The 17,477-nt window shown below is 47.5% G+C and overlaps 3 non-coding genes across 3 annotated transcripts; all 3 read left to right on the plus strand.

Moving 5' to 3' along the window:
* Positions 1-2,795: 2,795 nt before the first annotated feature.
* On the plus strand, positions 2,796-2,868 carry TRNAV-AAC (transfer RNA valine (anticodon AAC)). Its single transcript has one exon. It is a non-coding gene; the product is annotated as a tRNA-Val (tRNA).
* A 2,389-nt stretch (positions 2,869-5,257) lies between these two features.
* On the plus strand, positions 5,258-5,330 carry TRNAV-AAC (transfer RNA valine (anticodon AAC)). The gene has a single exon. It is a non-coding gene; the product is annotated as a tRNA-Val (tRNA).
* A 4,791-nt stretch (positions 5,331-10,121) lies between these two features.
* On the plus strand, positions 10,122-10,285 carry LOC133089319 (U1 spliceosomal RNA). The gene has a single exon (XR_009700691.1). It is a non-coding gene; the product is annotated as a U1 spliceosomal RNA (small nuclear RNA).
* Positions 10,286-17,477: the final 7,192 nt, after the last annotated feature.

Here is a 17,477-nt window from a genome sequence, read left to right on the forward strand (position 1 = left end):
TGCGTGTGACACCTCAAAAACGAGCTTCCCTAACCAGGGATCGAACCCGGGCCGCGGTGGTGAAAGCGCCGAATCCTAGCCACTAGACCACCAGGGACCTGCGCACAAACTCTTTGTAAGTGATGGTAGGAAGCCTACAATGAGTGTCTGCTATCTCCCGCCCTCCCGTTCCGAGTGCCGCACCTCCCTCCAAGGAACTGTACCCGAAGAACGTTCCTTCCTTGCTTTCTCCAAAAGAGGAGCCCCACACGAAAGGCCGAGCACTCTGCAGGACAGTGGACGCGCCCGCGAGGCCCGCCGGGGCCGCAAGTCCCGAGCGAGTTGCCCCGTCTGGGCCGCACCTCAGAACTGCCCTGGAGCCGCGCCTTTGCCAGGCGACCGCGTGTGGAGAGCAGGCCGCCGGGGCAGGGGCTGTAGAGACAGGAGGGGAGGCGCGCGGGGTAAGACCCCGGGATCCCCAACACCATAAAAGACTCCCGGCGGATGCAGGATCGGGGACGGCTGGACGGAAAACGCTTTCCGGCAAGGCTGCGCGCCCAGACCTGGATTCCGGGTCGTCCCCTCACTACCTGCGGCGCCTGCCGTTCTCCCGCCTTAGATGACGCCAACTCCAGGTCCTAAGGCTCCGACCAAGAGTTGTCTCTGACGCAGCGTTTCCCTCAGACCCCACATGCAATTAGTTAGGACTTCGTGTTTGCTTCTCGGTCCAGGTGGACTTTGGCCTACACAGTCCCTCCTTTTCGCGACTCTGGACTTGGGCAAACGACTCTCCTGATAAAGGCGGGGAAATCAGTGTAACGCTCGGCTCCCTCACCCTGAACCTCGGATGGGGGCGTTGGGCGACCCTTGCGCTTTTTCCTGGGCTGCGTCCCTCTTCCGGGCCCGTCCTCGAGGCCAGGGGCGGGGCCGGGTGCCCTCAGCGCGCTCCTGTCGCCGGCTCTGGAGCCCCGCGCCTTCCCTTGCGGCTGCAGGGAGGCTCCAGGGGCCGCCTGATCGGGTTTGCGGGCCCCAGCGGCGCGGGTGTGTGTTTGTGGTCCCTCGGGGGCCCGCTGTCCCTCCGCCCCTGTCGGGGAAAGGACGACCGCCCTCTCGTCCTGTCCACGTGGGACAGCAGCGCGCCGGACGCGACCGAAAGACGGCGAATCCGTTCCTCTGGCTGCGCGTGGGAGGTGAAAACTGGGACCTGGAGGGGAGGGAAAAGGGGGAAAATCTCATGAAATGTCCTGATCTAAAGCTATTTTCAAGTCCGCCTCTTTGGGGACTCAGCCCTCCAGCGCTCGCGAGGATGCTGCAGTCCGGTCGCACCCTCGACGGCACTTGGAGTCGACGCGGAACAAGGCAGAGCCCCGAGGCTTGGGGGTCAGTGCGCACGCTGCCCGCGCCTTCCTCGGGGTCGGAGCACTTGAACCTCACGTGTGAAGGAAACGCGGTGACCGCCACACTAAGAAAGAAGAAAAGCAACCGCTGGAGAAAATGGCACATGCTTCCCCAAACTTGTAAAGCTTTACTTTTAAAGGAAACCAGACAGGGAGACACAGACAGACAACATTGCATTAAAGTCTTTCAGCAAAAAGAAAGTCGTCTGCCTACTGGCCGTGTGCTGTGAGGCGAACACGAAACCCCCTCCAGACACCGGCTTTCTGGGAAAACCGCCTTTACCTCTTTGTCTTCCTAGGTTAAAATTCGCTCTCCATGACCTGTTGAACTGGAAAATTGTAAAAGGCAAATAAAAGACGTTTCAGACATTGTAAAAGGTAAAACAAAACTGTTCCTCAAGAAGAATGTCAAGTACGATGAGGGAGGAATAAACCGTGAGATCGGCGTGGACCGCGCCTGCGTCCTCCGCGGCTTTCTGCTGGGCCTGGTCTTTAAACGAAGTCAATACAGGCCGGGAAGCGCGGCTCGGCCTGCGTTGATGTTCGATGTTTTTCCAACAGCCAAATGACCTGAGACGTCAGCCTTTGCTACGATTCCTGCTAAACGTGAAAGTGTGATTAAAGTACTGGACTTAAGACTTAAGACGACTGGAATAAGCCACAGCGGCAGGAACCTGAGGAAGCCCCTTTGCTGGGAGACGCCGGAGAAGGGCTGCTACGAAAGGGCTTGCGAGGAAGGAGCGCGCAGGCCAGGCGCAACAGAGCAGAGGGAGGGAGGGGAGGGAGGGAGGGGAAGGAGGGGAGGAGAGGGAGGGGAGGGAGGGGAGGGAGGGGGGGGAGGGAGGGGAGGGAGGGAGGGGAGGGAGGGGGAGGGAGGGAGGGGAGGGAGGGGGAGGGAGGGGAGGCAGCGAGGGGGGAGGGAAGGGAGGGAGGGGGGAGGGGGGAGGAGGGAGGGGAGGGCTTGTCCTATGGTTCCCGGGTGGATTCGAAGCATCGATCATTTCCGAGAGCCCAGAGCACTGACCGCCCGCGCTGTGAAAAGGGCCACCGAGGCGCGGGTCCGCAGCCTTGGAGGGGCGGTGTCCACGCTGTTGGGGTGCGAGGTCGCCTGGCGCTCAGGCTCACCTAACCCCCGGCTCCTGCGGCTTCCGGGAGCTGGAGAGTCCGCGGGGGCGACCCCTGCACTCGGTGCATAGCTGTGTGTTGGATGCGGGACCGGGAAGTCAAGCTGTGGGGGCCCCAGGGAGCTCGCTTCGGGGGAGGCGAGGAACCCTAAGCCAGGGTCTCTCGGGAGCTGCAGCCTCCTTACCTGAGGGCTCGCCTGTGCCCCCAGGGTCCTTTCCTTTCGAAAATATTTGTGGCCAGTCGTGGCAAGACATACAGTTCTTGGATGTGTCATTAGGGACCAAGGAAAGAGCTGTTTCCGTAGTGTAGTGGTTATCACGTTCGCCTAACACGCGAAAGGTCCCTGGTTCGAAACCAGGCGGAAACAAGTGGGTTCTTTTCTGAAACTAACATTCACGTTTAAAAACCAAAAAACGGGGCGAGTGGGATGGATTGAGGTAGCGTGTGCAGCTGTATTTTTATCCCCCCGAAATACAGGAGGAGTTCCCTTATTGCCTGAAAGCCTACTCAGCACTAGGAACCATCCCTCCTTTGTCTGCTGTGTCACTTTAAGACAAGGCCACAGACAGACCAAGAAGGGCACAGGACAAAGCCAAGTTAAGGTTATCTTTACATGCGGAAATCCTCTCACCTTCTCATGTGGCGCCTAAATCTCCTCTACACGCTGACACGTATTTTGTCTCTGAAAACAGGAAGTTTATCCCTGTGACGCTCACTTGCTTACCCCACCTCAGCACACTTGCGGAACACGTTGATTTGCGTGAAGGAACAAAAGAGACCAAGCCAGCTCCGCACCGGGTGCTCGACCCAAAGACACGTAGACGAATTTCAGGCTCCAGAACTGCAGCTGGTAGGGGCACGTAAAGGAGTCCTTACACGTGCCATTATCAGGAGAGCCCCTGTAGTGAGGTCAGAGATCAGGAAGTAGACGGAATCGCTCATCAGCCACTGAGAGCCAAGTCAGCACCTGACTCATAAGGAAACCGAGGTTCAGAAATAGAGCATGACCTTGGTTCTGCCGCACACAGCGCTAAAGCTAGACCAGGATGGAGCCCAGCCAGTTACCTTGCGGCCTGGCCTCAGAGCCCAAAGCGTAGCCCAGGTCAGGAGAGGTGAAGGGAGAGGAGCAGCGGGGCAAGGGCTGGGAGCCTGGCACAGCTGCCTTCAGCCGCGGGCCGCTGGGAATCGCCTCCTTTTCTGCTCTGCCATTCTCAAAAATCTAACCTTACTCTTACAGTTTTCAACTGGAGAAGCCAAATTATGGAGGTTTGTTATGTCTGGTTGCCTGGTAGCTACAATTTGGCGTTTTACTGCTGCGGCCCGGATTCGATTCCAGGTCAGGAAAGCTCTAAATTGCGCTAAATCTTTCTCTTCCCGAACAGAGGGAGTTTGCCAGAAGGGCGATGCAAGACCCTCCTCAGGGTTCCTATTGCCAGGCACCCTTCATGTGGGGGAGGGGAAATGTGATGAACCACCAGGGCTTCTGCCCTCCACTCTTTTCTTCCTTTATTTCAGAAACCTAGTGTCTCACATATGGAGTTTTCATCCAAAGAGCACCTGGGACTTAACTTCGAAAACTCATTAAGAAAACAAAAACATAAAACCTTTTAAATATACAAAAATTTTGAAATACTAACATTGTCTATTCTGTACCTAATCTCACAGTTAACATTTTCCCACGCTTGCTTTCTCACTCTCTCTCCATATACATGACTTGCTACACCATTTGAGAGTAACTTACAGACATCTCAACTCAAGGTCACTGGTTGGGCCACTGTTGCTCCTTTCCTTTGGCATCTCCTTCAAAACCAGCTTCTGCGGGACCTGTCCTCCAAGGACAGGAGGAAGCTTTGTCTTCGTGAGGAGGCCCCTCTTGCCACTTCAGAAACCTGGAATCTGTTCTCTTTAGGCTGTAGAGCAGCTTCAGGTGGTGTTTTATTCGGCTCTCCCCTGCGCTGATGTTCGATGTTTTTCCGACAGCCAAATGACCTGAGACGTCAGCCTTTGCTACGGTTCCTGCTAAACGTGAAAGTGTGATTAAAGTACTGGACTTCAACTAGACGACTAGAATAAGCCACAGCGGAAGGAACCTGAGGAAGCCCCTTTGCCGGGGGACAACGCTGGAGAAGCGCTGCTGCGAAAGGGCTTGCGAAGAAGGAGCGCGCGGGTCGGGCGCACCAGAGCAGAGGGGAGGGAGGGGAGGTGGGGAGGGAGGGGAGGGGAGGGAGGGGAGAGGTGGAAGGAGGGGGCAGGGTGAGGGAGGAAGGGGGAGGGGAGGGCGACTCCTATGGGTCCTGGGTGGATTCGAAGCACCGCTCATTTCCGAGAGCCGAGCGCACTGACCGCCAGCTCCGTGAAAAGGGCCACCAAGGCGCGGCTCTACAGCCTCGAGGGGCGGTGTCCACGCTGCTGTGAGGCGGGTCGCCTGAGGCCTAGACGCACCTAACCCCCTGCTCCTGCGGCTTCAGGGAGCTGGGGAGTCACCGGGGGGATCCCTGAACTCCGGCGCTAGGCTGAGGAACTGGAGACCCTGCGTTAGATGTGGGAGCCCGAAGCTAGACTGTGGGGGCCCCAGGGACCTTGCTTCGCGGGAGGTGAGGAACCCTAAGCTAACACCTCTCGGGAGCTGCAGTGTACTTGCCTGAGAGATCGCAGGTGCTCTCAGGATCCTTTCCCTTTAAAAATTTTTGGTGAGCCAGTCGTGGCAAGACATAATACATTTCTTGGATGTTTCTTTAGACTGCCCTTCTCTCGTGGTTTCCGTAGTGTAGTGGTTATCACGTTCGCCTAACACGCGAAAGGTCCTCGGTTCGAAACCGAGCGGAAACAAATAAGAGTTCCTTCCCTCTGCTTTTTTCCCTGAAACTTACATTCACGTTTAAAAACCAGAAAGGGGGCGAGTGGGATGGGTTGTGGCAGAATGTGTAGCTGCGTTTCTCTCTCCCCAAACCCAGGAGGAGTTCCGTTACCACCTGAAGCCTCCTCAGCACTAGGAACCAGCCCTCCTTTCTCTGCTCTGAGGCACTTTGGAGACCAGGCCACAGACATTCCAAGGAAGGCACAGGAGAAGGCCTACTTCAAGTTATCTTTAAATCTGGAAATCCCCTCACCTTCTCATCTGGCGCCTAAATCTCCTCTACACGCTGACACGTATTATGTCTCTGAAAACCAAGAAATGCATCCTTGTGAAGCAACCTTGGCTTTCCCTCACTCCAGCACACTTGTGAAACAATTTGATTTGCGTGACAGAAAAAAAGAGGATGAATTCAACTCTGCACCAGGGGCTCGAGCCAGACACGAAGATGAAGAATTTCAGGCTCCACGAATTGAGCTGGTCGGGAGGAAAAGGAGCCGGTAACGTGCCTTTATCAGGAGAGCCCCCGGAGCCAGGTCAGAGATCAGGAAGTAGACGGATCCACTCATCATCACCTGCTGAGAACCAAGTCTGCCCCTGACTCATAAGGAAAGTGAGGTTCAGAAAGAGAGCATGACTTTGGCTCTGCTGCACACAGCGCTAAAGCTAGAGTAGGATGGAACCCAGCCTGATACCTTGTGGCCTGGCCTCAGAGCCCAAAGCGTCGCCCAGGCGGGAAGTGGTGAAGGGTGATGAGCTGCGTTCAGACCTGGGCTCTGGGAATCGCCTTTTTTCTGCTCTCTGCATCTCTAAAATCTAACCTGTACTGGGGTAGACTGCCTATCTCCACTTTACTTAGTTATTCTGTGGTTTTATCTTGTTTCTTCATTTGGAACATATTCTTCTGTCACCTCATTTTGCCTAATGTACTTTTTTAATTTCCATGTGTCTGGTAGGTTGGTTTCATTTCCTGGCCTTGGAGAAGTGGCCATTTGTAGGGGACTTCCTGTGGGTACCAGCAGCCCACTACCCTCTCATCACCAGATCTATATGCTCTAGGGGTGCCCTGTATGTGGGCTGCATGGGTCCTTCTGTTGTGCCTGGCTGACTGCAGTGCATGGTCTGGTAGGATTAGTTGGTCTGCGTCTCTTTGGTTGTCAGGCCCTGCCTTGTTTGGAATCTGCAGCCGCTAGTTGGCACTGCCGGGTCAAGAGGCAACTGGCTGTGGAACCCCCATGGGGGTGGGGGGCGGGGGCTAGTGCTGGCTCACTGGTGGGTGAAGCCAGGTGCTAGGGCTAGTGCTAGTGCTGGCCCACTGGTGGGCAGAGCGGGGTCCTGGGGTTTGGCTGCAAGGCCCAGGAGTCCCAGAGCTGGTGTCAGAGTGCTGGTGGGTGGGGCTGGTTCCCGACACAGCTGACTGTGGGGGTTCTGGGTGTCCTGATACTTGTGTTGGCCTGCTAGTGGGCGGGGCCAGGGTCCAGCCAGTCCCAGGGCTGGTGGAAACATGGGACAGTTTAAAGAAAAGTAATAACCTTGGATTGTTATTATTTGGATGGTTATAAACCTTGGGTTTATAACATATGCAAAGTAAAATGCATGGCAACAAAAGCATAAAGGCAGGCAGGGGAGAAATGTGAACTGGTATGACTTCACTTGAAGGCAGACTGTGGTAAGTTACAGATGTCTGCTCTAAAGCCTAAAGCAATTGCTGAAATAACAAGAGTTATAGCTAGTAAGTCAACAAAGGCAAGACAATGGAATCATATACAAAACTATGTATAATCTATGATAGAGCAATTGCTCTTCTGGCTTTCTACCCTATGGACATGTGTACAAGAATGATGACTGCAGCATTACTTGTAATAATAAAAGCATAGAACCAAATTAATTTCAAAGTATATGCAAAGGGGTAAAAAAATACTATACAGACAATGGAAGAAACTTCATTGATTACAGGAATTCACAGGGTAGTGATGAGTCTACTCTTGAGGATTCCTCAATTCCCAGTGACCTGTTTTCCTCCTGAGCTCGTCTGGGGGATCGATGACGATCTGGCCTTAGTTAGATCCTCCTGTTGTGCACAAAATACAGAGTACAGGAACATAGTAGGGGAGGAGCCTGTCTCGGCCTTTGAGGGAGAGGGTGTGTAGAAAAAGGGAGGACCCCGAGAACTCTGTATTACAGGTGGTAGAAAGATGCGTTCTGGAGTGGGTTCGAACCACCAACCTTTATAGTTAACAGCCGAACGCGCTAACCGGCTGCGCCACAGAGACACCTATAGCTAGCTTTCTCTCTCTCCTCCCTCACCTCATCCCCAGCAAGAGCAAGCACGCCTTCCACTCTATGCCGAGGCACCCGCCTTTAGCAGTGCAGTCGTACGTGCTCAAAAGAGCCCGGGAAAACCGGAGAAACCCGTGGGAAAGCCGTGCGTCGGGCGATTCCGAAGGCAGAACGGCAGCCGAGCGTCCCCGCCGCGCCTTGCTCCACACCCGCCGCAGATGCCAGCGCCTCGGAGACGCCCAGGGCCACGAGCCCCTAGGCCTGAGCCGAGTGGGGCCCAAGGGGAGCTGAATGCCGGGTGGGCTCCGTGACGGCTCCCCGTTTGCTCCGCCTTCACCCGACCATCTGCCCCGCAGGTTTAGTAGGTGTGCTTGGTATGGCTGCGTCGGGAAAAAGATCAGGTCAAAAGAGGAAACGTGAAAAGGAGCGAAAGCAAGCAGAGGCATGGATGAGACAAGGACACCTCCCAGGAAGCCCGAGGAGGCTCGGGCCAGATCCTGAGAGATAAAAATTGCTTTTATTAAGTAGCAGAATGGGGAGGGAGAATCGGAGAAGAGCATGAAAGAGAGAAAAGCACGAACATCTGTAGGTGTCCAAGGATAAAACAGCAAAAGCAGTGTGAATATATTTACCTTCAAAAAATTACAGGAAGTGCAGTGACTGCCAGCCGGACTGTGGCGCATCATGACCGTATGGTGGTTAATACTATGTGGTGGCCGCAGTAATCTCGGCTCAAATCCGAGCTATAGCAGGGTGGTGTCTGTGACTGGTCTCTCGGTTTGCTTTTTTTTTTTTTTTTAACATCTTTATTGGAGTATAATTGCTTTACATTGGTGTGTTAGTTTCTGCTCGGTTTGCTTTTAATGCCAGCACCAGCTACACCCCTTAAGAAGCGGTCAGAGAGCGGAGTATACCGCCGGCCACACAGCGCGGTGCGGTCAGAAGAGGAGTAAATCCCACGGTGCAGAAACCTGCGGGTGGCCTTGTCTCACTACTGAACAGAAAATGTCTCTAAGGGTGAAATACAGCCTCTCAAGGAGGCTTGTCTGTACGTTCCGCTAATTAAATAGTGCAGTCATTACCGTTTTTCTGGTAAAGATAGTTCAAGTATCAGTGTTGGGTTTTTTCTAAACGAAAACGAGGTTTTAATGAGTTTACAATAAAATGCAAACTAGTTGTCATCATCTGCACCAGCTTGTCTCCATCCATCACCTACTAATTTTTATGGGAACAGTAAATCATTGAGCTACAGTTCACATAGAGTTAAAAGCACAAATCTTTGAAGCACAGTTTTTTGAATTTTAGCAAATGTAACTATTACCCAGATCAAGTTATAGAATATTGCCATCATCCCAGAAATGTCCCCTGAGCCTCTTTCCAGGCAGTTCCAACCTTCTCTCTCTTAGTTGATTACTATTTTGAGGTCTATTGCCGAAATTACTATTGCCTGCTATTGAAATTCAAATGAATGAATGTATTTTTTTGTATCTGGCTTTTTAAATACAACAATATGTTCATTAAACATAACTATATTATCATGTATATCACTTCTTAATTTTGGTATTATTGAAGTAATTTTGGTGTTATCTGTTGTTATTTGTTGAATATTCTTGGTGTTTTGATGAATATTCTATACCAATCTTTTTGTATACTTGTGCATTCATAGAAGTACTTCGACTGCTGCGTCATGGAGTAGGAAAAAGATTAGCTTTATTAGAAACTGACAAATAGTACTCTAGAATGGTTTCAAACCAGTAACTATGGTTGGAATTTCTCTGCATTCTTGTCAGCATTTGGTGTACTAATTCTTTTAAATATAGCCATGCTGGAGGGTGTGTAATGATATCTCCATATAGTATTAATGTGTATTCCCCTAATGAATAAAAATGTCAAGAATATTTTCTTGTAACTTTTGGTCATTAAGATATCTTCCTTTGTGATCCAGGACGACCTTGGCTTAGCCTTCCCAGGAAAAGGAAACAGGGTCGGGTGGTCAGTCGCTGTGGTGCACGTGGATCCTCCCGAGGCGTCTCTCCGAGATAGAGACCCAGACTCGAGGTGTTTGGAGCGGCGACAAGTGCAGATCAATGACTGGCACGGCATCAGCGCCCCCTTCCGGCCTCCCAGGCCTTTGCCATCTCCACGCACTCCTCAGTTAAGCAAGGGCAGAGAACTGTCAGTTGAGACTGCGCAATAGCTGCGGGTTGGTCTGTTTGGAGCCGCTGCTGAAAGGTGGTCGGTGTTGTGAGCTGTGCAGTGAGTTCTCCTGTGTGGTGTGTGTGTGTGTGTGTGTGTGTGTGTGTGTGTGTGTGTGTGTGTGTTGGGGGGAGATTGGGGAGAAGATGTGGGAGGGGAGGTCTTCGCTTGAATTCCTTTGAGGAAAGAGGTTTAGAAAAAGAGCGTGGGGCGGGTGGAAGGGAGGGTGGCGACCCTGAGTGAACCTTGGAGGGGTGGGAGGCTTCACTGTGCCTGCGGGGTATGTGCCCCTAGTTACCTGGCAGGAAAGATGCCATGATCACGATGGTGGCTTTCCCAGCGCGACGCTTGTCCATTGCACTCAGGAAGTGCTGACTTCAGAGATTTCCCCAAATGTGGGAAACTTGACCTCGGAATTTGTGCTAGTAGGGGTATGTATTTGTGCTCTCTGCTATCTCTCTGTGTATGGCAGGGGAGTTCTCTTCCGTGGTGCCTCACTGCACTCCGCTGGCTCAGGCCCAGGGCGAGAGGCGCCCCACACCCAGGGCTCCAACCCACATCTTCCTGGCTTTCCTATTCCGGGACCAAAGTGTATGGAGGGGCCCTGCTACTTGCTTCAGGCCTCCTGTCTGCAGGCTTGCCAGCAGGCATCAGCAAGAGAAAGGCCACATGGCGGGGGTGGTGGGAAAGCCACTGTCCTTTTTTCCACCCTGTAGCCAACCTGTCAGTGTTAAATACCTTTAACAAAAATTTTCCAACAATCAAATGCTTGGGGCCAATTGCCTTAGCTTGTTACCGACTCAGTTCAAGGACTCTAGGTAATTGGCACAATACCCTGGATTAGCTCAAATGGAGAATTTTTTCTCACTCTCTTCTGTTTTGTTTCCTTTCTTCAGTTCTTAGGTAATAACATCCTAATAAAATGGTTGGCAACAACAACACAAGTATATCACTGTATCTTGGGGAATGTTAGTGCTTTCATTGTTCATATGCTTGTCTACCCAATTTGTGCTTGGAGCCAAGGAAGAAGAGCTCTGCCATGGGCCCCACTCTGGCACTCTTCTGGCTGTGCCTTCTTCCATTAGGCAAGGATCATGTGGAGCCAAGAGGACATTCCCACATGGTGCCCATGTCCTTCCTCCCCCATAGAGCTGTCAAATGTGTAACGAATCCCAGAGTCCCTTGCCCAAGTGTCTTTTAGCTCATGTATAGAGACTGTGGATCTTTCTTCCTTGCATTGTCAAACTGAGGGCAAAATGTACTTTTGTTTGTTTGCACTCAAACCTAGGGCTTGTGGGCAATGTGACATCAAGAGACCACTTTTTAGGGAGAGCTAGTGGATGTAGCATGGATGTGTTGGAGTTGCAGAACACAATCTGGTTCCAGCAGGCCAGTAGGCAAGTGGTGATGGATATTCTCACCATGCTTCCTTTTTCTGATGTGTCACTCCAAAAAGTATAGGAATTCTAAAATCCTATACATTCGGGTGATTATAAACGTATAGTTTTCAAAGTAAGAGAATAAAATCTAGTTCAGTTTCAACTGAGTTTTTTTTTTTAAAACTTGATCAGTAGCTTTAAAAAAGATAGACCCAAGGTAGATGCCAAGCTTGTCACTAACATTTGCAGGTGCCAGTGCAAAAAATAAAAACAGAGGCATCAAAGCTGCTTACACTCTGAGGTTGGAGTGCCAAGATAGCTTATTTCATATTCTGTTCCAGGGGGCCTTGAGTACAAGAAATATGGAAGTCAAGTTTTAGTCCCAGACTAACTTGAGAAGTCATATAGGAGGTCCTCACTGCATTAAGCTGGGACCCCAAAGTCTTAAGCCCTCAGGGGTAAGGGTCATCCGATCTAGTCCTGTCCCGTCAAATCCCAGGGCTCTTTGGACGAGGCAGCCTTGGTGCCACAAACAGTATAAAGAATAAGAAAGTTTTAAAAGTTCATGAGAAATCGTGGCCACAGACTTGACCTCTAGCAGATTTAGCCTTGAGTACCCACAGCCTGGGTAGTCTGAGAAACCATAAGACAGCAACCTGGTGTGTTGTTTCCCAGCTGGTGACGAACCCCAAGAGCCTATTAGAGGAGAACATATTCAGAGGAAAAGATATTCATTCTAGGGCTGTAGTGGTGTCTACAAATAACATTTCAAGAGAATCAACTAGTATCTAGAATTCAGTTATAAAATATAAGAACAAAATCTCGTGTATTTGGAATTTTAGAAACACTTCTACCAATCCTTGTATCAAAGCAGATGTGAAAATTAGAAAATATTCTGTATCAAACAAAACTGAAAATACTACGTATATGCAGAAGGTGCAGCTAAGCCAGTCTTTAGAGGACAATACACAGATTTAAATGTATATGAAATTTAAGGCTGATTTCTGAAGAGCTAAATCTCCATCTCATAAAGTTACAAAAAGAATAACGACAACAACAAAAGCAGATAGGAGCAGAAATTATATATAAAACCAGGAATTTTCAAATTAGAAATAAATACACAGAAGAAAAAGTATAAATGGTTGGCTCTTTGAAAAGACTACTAAAACTGATAAAACTGTTAAGAGAGAAGAAGGAAGTCATTGCTGCTGAACCTGTAGACATATGGGAACAATAAATGAATCTCATAAACACATATATGCCAACAAATTAAAAATTTGAGAGGAACTGAACATATTCCAATAAGGATTCTAGGGGGAAAAATGAGCTAGTCCTACAAGCATTACATTTTTTAAAATCAGAATTTAAAAATCTTCCTGCAAAGATAGCTCCAGAACCAAAAACGTTCATTAGAAGAAATGATTCCCGAGCAAATAATTTCCAAAGGTATTAAAAGATGGCATATTTTCTCCTACTTATTTTATGAGTTTAGACTGGAACCAAAAAAAGGCAATGTAAGAAACAGAAATTATAGGTCTTATTGCTGAATATAGCTGTAATTAAAAAAAAAATAATCAAGCAATGTATTAAAAAAGTATATATCGTGACAAAATTGGTTTTATCCTGGAAAATAGTTGATTCTTGTTAGAAAATAAATTAATCTAATTTACCACATTAACAATGTAAGGGAGGAAAATAATAATCACTAAAATACAGAACAGGTGTTTGAAAAAATTCACCATCGATTTACCATTTTTTAAAACTTAAGCATAATAGTGTAGAAGAGAACAGACCTAATCTGCTAACGGGTAGTTTCCAAAACAAAAACAAAGAAACACACAAAAAACCTTCAGCAAACATTATAGCTGTTGATAAAATACCGGCTTTCCCCCCTCCCCCAACCCTTACCAATCAGGAACCATCAGGAATCAGACAAATAGGCCTCACTCTGACCACATCTTTTCACCACTGCGATGGAGATCTTAGCTAGTGAGGAAAGGCAAGAAAAAGAAAGAAACGGTATAAGATGTGAAGATGACCAAATAACAAATAACCCAATCAAAATATGGGCAGAAGACCTAAATAGACATTACTCCAAAGAAGACATACAGATGGCCAAGAGGCACATGAAAAGATGCTCAACATTGCTAATTATTAGAGAAATGCAAATCAAAACTACAATGAGATATCACCTCACACCAGCCAGAATGACCATCGTCAAAAAATCTACAAACAATAGATGCTGGAGAGGGTGTGGAGAAAAGGGAACCCTGTTGCACTGTTGGTGGGAATGTAAATTGATACAGCCACTATGGAGAACAGTATGGAGGCTCCTTAAAAAACTAAAAATAGAGCTACCATATCATCTAGCAATCCCACTCCTGGGCATACATCTGGAGAAAAACATGGTTTGAAAGGATACATGCACCCTAATGTTCATTGCAGCATTATTTACAATTGCCAAAATATGGAAACAACCTAAGTGTCCATCAACAGATGAATGGATAAAGATGTGGTACATATGTACAATGGAATATTACTCAGCTATTAAAAAGAATGAAATAATGCCATTTGCAGCAACATGGATGGACCTGGAGATCATCATACTAAATGAAGTAAGTCAGACAAATATCATATGATATTGCTTATATGCGGAATCTTAAAAAAAAAGATACAAATGAATTTATTTACAAAACAGAAACAGACTCATAGACTTAGAGAATGAACTTATGGTTACCAGTGGGGAAGGGTGGGAGGGGGAGGGATAGATTGGGAGTTTGGGATCGACATGTATACACTTGAAAAAAAAAGTAAAGATGAAAAATGAATACTGTAACTATTTACATATATGAAAGATAAATTACTGGAATTATTAAGAGAATTGAGTTTATCTGGTATATATAAAATTTGAAAATCAGAGGAACTGAGCTAAATTAAGGGTTTAAGAAACAAAGGTATTAAAAACGTTATAAATATTCAACAATTGTAGCATACAGTTCAATCACATGCACTGGGGAGGGGACAGGGGAATGAAATATGATACCTACCTCTAACCAAAGGTTAGAGGTTACCTACCATAACCAAAATCATTTCAGTGTGGATTAAGTACCTAAAATGAAATGAAACTTAAAATGATTTTAGTTGGTATTATGTAGCAAGGTATTTCCATGATCTCAAAGGTAAGCAAGGATTTTTAAAATAAGACAAAAAGACTAATTCTTAATGAAGAGACTGATCAATTTGAATACATCAAGCATCTCTGTTCATCAAAACACAGAATAAAGAGTAAAAAGACAGGTCACAACTTGGGCGAATGTATCTGCAGTCAGCATAATTAACTGGTACTGAAGATATTTAATGAATTCTTACAAAACAAGAAGAAACAGACAGACAGACCTATAGGGAAATCAACAAGGTCTTGGGGGGGGAACCCCTTATACGAGAAAATCCAAGTAGCTAACAAACATGTATTGGTGCTCAAATTCATTACCAATAAGGGACATTAAAAGGGAACCCAAATGAGATAACATTCAGATTGGTGAAGAAGAAGATGGAGGAGGAGGAAGAGAAGAAGGAGGAGAAGGAGGAAAAGGAGAGGGGTAGGGATGGGAGAGGGGGAGGCAGAGGAGGAGGTGAATGCGGAAGAAGAGGAGAAGGGGGTGGAGGAGGGGCAGAGGAGGAGGAGGAGAAGAAGAGGAAGAAGGAAAAGAAAATAGGAGTGGGGATGAGGTAGAAGGTTATTACCTGTTAAAGTGTGGGAGGAATTGAGGAATTGCCATCGTTTTATACTAAAAATGTGGAAAGACCATCGCAGAATATGGAAACTCTTGAAAATGAATAAATCATGTTTTTCTTTAAAACAGAAAGGGGTGGTAACTCCCAAAATGTCACTGATCTTTGATTTTACCCAAAATGTCAGTGATCTTTGATTTTAAACTACTGTTAGGTAGGGGAATCCTCCACAGATTTGGGGGAAAATTAATCACTCCTAGTCTCTCTTAAGGTAGCCACACCCCTAGTACCCTCAAGTCGGAACCCTTTAGAAGGAACCTCCAAGAGCTATAAAATAAAACCGGATAAACATATCCCAGATTCTGTAGCTCATTTTCCTTTAAAAAAAAAAAATATATATATATAAATTTTCAGGCTAACACCTGTTGATACGCATTGCCAGGTACACGGGATCCTTCCTGCAACACCGACGGGCCCCTGGGACACGCAGAGGCCGAGGTGGCTGACGATGTTAAATTTAGCACAGTGTCCGGTGCACAGACTCGAGAGGCCTCTCCCCACCTCTGTGCAAGGCCTTCTTTTCGCATCTCCCTTCCTGTCCACGCGGATTCCTCCCCACACACCTTCCTCTTCCTTGGGCTGCTAATGCCTCCCTGGACACTGAGGTGTCTGCCGGGCCCCACAGATGCTCTCCTTCTGGGACCTTCCTCTCTTGATCCTCCCTCCCCGGTGAGACGTGGCCCAGCTGTCAGCCCAAGGTCCAGAGAGCGAATGAGAGACCTGATGGCTCTTTGGGTTCCTAGGATCTTCCAGGAGAAAAACTGAAAGTAAGGTGGCTGCTTCACTGCGAGCCAAAGGCTACTCTGTGTACCCAAACGCCTGAGGGCCACAGGGCTCTGCAAAGCCCCAGTTTAGCTCGACTCCTTATAGTCTTCTGCTCAGAACCGCCTTGAGGATATTAGTTCTCATTTTCCTACTCCTGGTGGCCAGAACCACGGAATTTTCGGACTTGACTGTGCACCACGCAAACAAGGAGGAAGCGTGAAAAGTCAAGGAGGGGAAAAAAGAGAAAAGCACTGTGCATTGGCCAGGAATCGAGCCTGGCTCTCCTGCGTGGGAAGCGAATGTTCTACCAGTGAACCCCCAATGCTTCTCTCTGTCCACGTCTCTGACAGCTCTCCAGAAAGCATCTCCAGAATGACCGAAGAACCGGTGGCAGGGAAACAAAAAAGTTCCAAAATAGGCTTACCCCTTTGTCTTTGGAAGACAGAGCTCACAGACTGACAGGCACCCGAAGCAAAGGCTTGCGAAAGAGACTCGCAATCAGGCAACAGCATGAAGTGGGGACAGTCAAATGAAAATATCAAAATATCAGTTTTGTCAGCTCACATCACAACTCTGATCATTTCACCCATTGATACTTTTCTAAAAATAAGTCCGCTCCTTATGTAAGCAAAGCACCAAAGCCTATGCCTCACATGCATCTCAGAGTCACAAATGCTAAAACTCAGCACAACATGGAGTCCAATTTAGGAGATTAGATTCCCCCATATATTCAAACATTGATTGCAAACTTAATATTAATCACTCTTTTAATGATTATGATATGTCACATATCCATCCAAATTCTTTGAACCATAGAACAGAACCCTGCAGAAAATAATCGGAGATTCATCCAGATCCCTTGTTTATGACCCTAAACCTTCAACTGTCAACCTCAAATTTTTACCTTAGAGAAGCTGAGAAAATGATATAACTTGCTAGGTTAGGCAAGTAAAATTCTTTTTTTATTAAAAAATTTTAATTTATTTTTGAGACTTTTAAATATACAATTTTAAAGGTTACTTTCCATTTACAGTTATTACAAAATATTGGTTATATTCCCCGGCTTGTGCAATACAGCCTTGAGCCTATCTTACACCCAACGGTTTGAACCTTCCACACCCCCACCCCTACGCTGCCCCTCCCCCCTCACTGGTAACCAGCAGTTTGTTCTTTATATCTGTGAGTCTGCTTCTTTATTGTTATATTCGCTAGCTTGTTGAGTAGTATTATATATATCTACTTTATCATCTGTTGATGAACAATTAGGTTGCTTCCATACCTTGGCAATTGTAAATAATGCTACTATGAACATTGGGTTGCATGTATCTTTTCAAATTAGTGTTTTTGTTTCTTTCAGATATATACCCAGGAGTAGAATTGTTGGGTCTAAAATTCTAATCCAGGGAAGAAATAAGAAACAGAAGCAGAATTAGACTGGAATTAGTAAAGAGCCAGAATCAAAATAGAGATAATGAAGAAACACATTGATTAACGGAGTTAGTTCTTTGTAACTGTTTTTTTGTACACGAATAATGAGTCAGTCTTGTAACCACTATAACAATAATATGTGTCTACTTTTTAAGGTGTTCAGAGTATTTGGATGGATATGTGACATACCATAATCATTAAAAGAGTAATTAATATTAAGTTTGCAATCAATGTTTGATTATATGGGAGAATCTAATCTCCTAAATTGGACTCGATGTTGTG

This window comes from Eubalaena glacialis, chromosome 3, assembly GCF_028564815.1.
Source record: "Eubalaena glacialis isolate mEubGla1 chromosome 3, mEubGla1.1.hap2.+ XY, whole genome shotgun sequence".
Classification (NCBI taxonomy): Eukaryota; Metazoa; Chordata; class Mammalia; order Artiodactyla; family Balaenidae; genus Eubalaena; species Eubalaena glacialis.